The sequence below is a fragment of the Gavialis gangeticus genome, unplaced genomic scaffold (assembly GCF_001723915.1).
Source record: "Gavialis gangeticus isolate Ggan-Ray unplaced genomic scaffold, GavGan_comp1, whole genome shotgun sequence".
NCBI classification, from domain to species: domain Eukaryota; kingdom Metazoa; phylum Chordata; order Crocodylia; family Gavialidae; genus Gavialis; species Gavialis gangeticus.
The window spans coordinates 159,331,612-159,337,142 of NW_017728992.1; positions in this window are offsets into that span (position 1 = coordinate 159,331,612).

A 5,531-nucleotide genomic window follows, 5' to 3' on the forward strand; every position below is an offset into this window, starting at 1 on the left:
GAACTTCCCTATGAAATATGAACTTTCATTTTTACCCAGGAGAACTTTTACAATCTTTTCTCCGAAGCCTGATGAAGGGTGTTTGTGCCCAAAAGCGTACAATTAAAGACATTCTTTTGCAAAAATATAGTTGGCCTAATAAAAGGTTTCACACCTCTATCATGAGTCCTGATTGCTTTTTCCTCTAGACCAATACAGTCGGCTACAACCTGGATACCCTTAAGTCTCTCCATGGTTTCACTTCATTTTGTACCTTTTTAAAACAAAATTCTAGAATACAAGGTGTTTTTCTGTTATTTTAGCAGAGAAAGAGCATGTGGCTGATTTATGAAAATTATACGCTGAATATACAGTCTGAATTTGAAAAGAAGAATTTTACACTTTGTATACTGTTGCTAATGGCCAATAGAAAAAAGGATAATGCTGTTTCAGAGCTTTTCCAAATAATCTCTGATCTAAGTAATCTTGAAAATCTGACCCCCAATTTCATACACTGTGACATCAAAAGGACTTTTTTTGTTATTAGATTATATTGCAGACTGTAATATAATAAAATGAAAAATCAATTAATACTAGAAATCTGGTATGAAATAAATCAATCAAACCATCTTATCAATTTATTTTGACTTATTTCACTCTGCATTTTTTAATACCATCAAATATAATCATACTTGCTGTGGAAACACAAGAGGAATAAAGATCATCTGCAAGGATTTAGAAAGGAAAACAGAGAGATGCTATAAATGCCTGAGAGCTTTATTCATATTCCCAAGAAACGGTTCTTTCAGAGGCAGAGTGAGTGAGTGTATGTTCAAGAAAGAGAGAGAGAGGGAGGAAGGAAAGGGGAGAGAGAGAGAGACTCTGCTGGAGAAGTCAATGTTAAGTACTAAATATCTGGTCTGAAAACCAGATTTAAGAAAGGTACATTTTTGAGCCTCTTATGGAACTCAATAATATGTCTTTTAATATAACATTTCTCCCTTTAAAAGAAACATGAGTGAAGTAGAGAAACCAGATCATCCACAAGGAATCTCTCTATTCATATATCAGAGGAAAAACTCATAACAGGATACCTTGTTATTGTATATTGCTAAATTAAATTTCTACATGTTTATTTATACATTTGAAAAGGAAAATTATAAAAGCCTTTGAGGCAAACAATAGCTTTAAACAGCATCAGGTAATGCTTCTTCCACTGTAAGATTCAGAACCTACAAACATTTAATAGAAGTATAGAACCTTTTACTCAGATGAATCTTTCCATCAAAGGTCAGCACATGATAGGTTGAGAGAATCTGGGTGAATCAGAAATGCAGAAGTTGGACCACAGAATAAAATCCTCCTGTTTTGACTCAGGCATAGACCAATTGCTGACTGACAGGATATGGAAGAATCCTCCATTTTGGTGGGTAATTTAGTCATTGCCACTATAAGTTTTCCTGCAATTTCCAACTGTAACTACTCTGAGATTCCAGGGCTGGCTGTGATGCCCCTTGGCTCCTTTCCTGTTCTGGGTCTAGGGCAGGGGTCAGAACCCCCAGCATGCATGCTAGAGTGTGGCACATGAAGGCATTTGGTTTGACACATGTATCTAGGGGCAGATGGTAGAGAAGGGGACGGGGCTGCACTATTACAACAAGGATCAGGCCCCTCGCAGTTCCCCAATTATCCACCCAGATGCCTGTGTGCACCCACCACAAACAATGAGCTGGTCTAGGGCTCTGTGGTCCTTGTGCAGCTGCTTTCAGCCTCCCCAGTGCCTGCTGCGAATAGCCCAGTCTCCTTGGTGGGCAGCAGGGGCCTGCCCAGAGCCTGAGCTGGCTGCAGCAGGCAACCAGGATGCTGCAAGTAGCTCTACTGGGATCCACAGAGCCCCAGCCTAGCTCATTACCTACTAAGTCAAGGTTGGGGTGTTTTTGGCACTGCCCAAAAACATTGTTGACCCCTCATCTAGAGTACCTTTCCTTTCACTCTTTGCTGTTTGTAACAGGGCCCTGCCCTGTTACTAGGCATTTGGGGGAGTCTGAAGAGCCCCACACCCCAGAAGCACCTTTGCACACCCACCCCAGACCTGGGAGAACTTACCGGAGGCTGAGGAACCAGATCCTGGGATGTGGTGAGTCCTTCAGCAAGGGAGCTGACACAGGTGTGGGGAGTGAGAGAGGTTTAGCCATGTGAGCCCAGAGTGGGAAGGATAAAAGACACTGAAAGCAGCCTCAAGGGGCTGTACCTGGCCAGGGATCAGGCTGCCTGGAGTTAAGCAGCCACCGGGAGAGCCCAGAGCAGGGCTCTTCTCTGTTTGTTTGCTTGATCATTTGCTTTGTTGCACAAGCTTTCAAGCTCTGCAAAGCCTCTGAAAAATAAGAGGCAACCAGAAGGTGAAGCCTGGAAGGACCACTGGAAGACAGCTAAGTGCTAGCTTATTTATTTAACTTCTTTTGTTTGTTTTGCATTGTTACAAGCCTGGGGTGGCCTCCAGGTATTATCTAGTAGCCTGGCTACAGCAGAAGCAAGGGCCCTAAACAGTGGGTCCTTGGTCAAAACCCACAGCAAAAGTAAAACTGGTCAACTCATCTAGCTTGATCAAATATACCCTGCTGTGATCTGCCTGGACTCTGCACATAGCAGCCTACCATGGCAGCCCTCAGCCCTTGTGTAACATCACCAGCCTAGCAGAATCTCAATCAGTCATCCAGCAACTGGCATCTCTCTCTGCAGACCTCTTTACCTGGTGCCCTCCAGGCCTAAACTACCTGCCCTGGTTCATCCCTGGGCTTGCTGGCTTCACCCCAAGGTAGTTTATTGCTACTGGCTAGCCACTGTAGGAATGTCTTGTGTCCCTGCTGGACTATTGCAAGGTAACCAGTTCTGTGATACGCCCTTCTGGCCTCTGTTTTTCCTCCTGGCTGGTTATTTTCCTTGTAACTAGCTCCTCCTACTGCCCTTTCCTCTTCAAGTAACAGAAGCCTTCTGGCTCTCTGTTACACCAATATTTTAACCTCTTTTGAAATGCTGTATGTGGAGATAAGATGACTACATCTGGTTCAGATTAAGGTGTGTTTGCAGTTTGACAATTACAAATCAATGCATGGAAAACAAACTACCTGGAAATCAGGTTAACTGTTAAGCATCCTGTGTGTTTCCTGCAACATTTAGTGATATTTCTAACACAGCAGTTTAAAAGGTGCATCTCTCTGCTGTTCTTCGATGGCTATTTTTCCCTTCAGCTGTTACAGAAAAACAAAACTTGGAATGTACACAATATCATCTTTTTAATAAGGAATCTAGAGATCTTAGCAAGCATTTGTAAAAATGTTATTTATTATATCACTTTTACAAATGGTAAACTGAGGCAATGGAACCGAAACCTACTTTAACTGACTTGCCTAAGGCCACAGAACAAGTAGCAGAGCTGGGAACAGACACCAGTGCCTGAAATACTCCCATTAGATTATTCATCTACAACAGTGATTCTCAACCAGGGTACTATGGCACTTTGGGGTGCCTTGATCCTTTCAAGGATGCCACAGGGTGCCACATAATGTTAGCACTTAGGTGTGCAAACATATTTCACAAGTTAAACCTAGAGATTTCAAATAGGAAATCACAGCATTAAAAACATTCTGACCTGCTGTGGTCTTCCTGACTTCTTTGCAACAAAATTGATCTATTATTTTTTCTGTAGTCAAAAAAGAAGTGAAACCTCAGATCTGGAACTTTCTGAGGTGCTTTGAGTCTTCCTGCGGGTGCCTTGAGTCAAAATGTTGAGAACTACTGATCTACCACTTAAATGTTAAAAAAAACAGAACAAAAACAAAACCCTTGAACTAGGTTCCTGAGTGATGAAAGATATTCACTTTGCCTGTGAAAGTGACCTACAAAAAGGCTCTTTGTACTTTTTGTGTCTTTATGAAGTACACAGGAAAGCTGAAAATACATTATTTAAAATTAGTTTTCACTCAGTTTACTTTAGAAAAACCATATTATTACAATTATAAGACAGCCTTTTTTCCTCTCAAAGAACAAGAATCATCCTCAATATATATATGCAGGGTCAACCTGTAATTGGAACAATATGATACTAGTATGGGGCAAGGGCCACAATTACTGCCTTCAGAGGTTCTGGATAGGGGCATCTGCTTAATGCAGTGGTAGCCTTATAAGGGTACCCTGCAGGGTCATTTGCTCTGTCATAGTGAGGGCAGGGTGTAGGAGGCAGGCAGTAATCCCCACTCAGGCAGGATTGAGCCTTATGTCAAGCTGGAGCTTCCAGACCCAGCCTTCCCTGCTGGGAGTCTTGGATCCCCAGACCTGGAGCAGTCTGTATGGCAGGTTACCACTGAAGCCTGAAGATGGGAAACAGCCCACAAGATGAGCTGGCAGGAAACCATTAGAGCTCTGTTGGAACCCTACCCATTCTTCACTGGAAGTTGGTCAAAACCAAGAGTGAAACATTTGGGATTCAACAAATTAGTATTTTCCAACAAAACAAAATGTCAGAATGTTCCCATCCAACCACCCCCTTTCTCCTTCCCCACAAACCTCAAAAATTAGGACAATTTGGATTTTTGAACCCCTAAAAAAACACATCTATTTGGGTCCAGTGCTTTGGCTTCACATATCATATACAGTCTGAATTCAGAGCTGCCATTCAAATCTTGCCTTTTAATATGGGTCTGGCTTTGTTTAAACCTGTGAACAGCTTCTATTTAACTAAAAATATTTGTCTTGATGTCTCTGCACATGGAATTTTACATTGAAGACACTGTGGTGCCTAGGGAAAACTGTCTTTGGTGCAGATGTTTTCTCTCTTTTATTTTAATATTTCTAGCATATTTAACCCTTTAGGTCCTCTCCTTGGTTATTGGATTTTATAAGATTAGAGTTTGCAAAAGCAACAGAAATTCAAGCATGTAATCTGTAGTTATCAACCTATATTCCAGGGGAAAACCTGTTTTTCCTAAAATGGACCATGAGGTGGGAGTGGGTAGGGATTAGAAAGAATATGGAAAGAAATTGTTTTGTTCATGGAGGTAGTAAAGAGGGGTTGAGAAATGAGATTGGGTTGGGCAGAGAAGGATGCTATCCTAGGTCTGAGGCAGGGAGCAGGAGTGCATGTGGTGAGGTGGGTGGCTTTTGAATTTCGGGGAATTTGGGAGAGGAGTTTAGATTGTTATGTCATTGTATTTTAATAGTTTGTTACTTTGCCCTTCTTTTAAACCCCTTTTTGGTTAGGATACCATGTACATGTAAAATGGTATTATTTATCAGTTGAATCTAAGATGATCCTGAATTTTTTAAGATGACCCCCCCAGTAATTAGTTTCTATACATGGACAATTTATAAATCAGTTACATTTTATACATTGAAAATTATAATTTAATTAATCTCACCCATCACTTCAGGGGGGCAGACAGTGGGGGCAGCTGGTATGGGAAGGTCAAGCAGCTTGCCTCCTGCTTGTGCCTTCTCCCCTATCACCTCTGCCCCCTACTTACCTCCCTCTGCAGCCTCAGGCCCTCCTCCCCCCC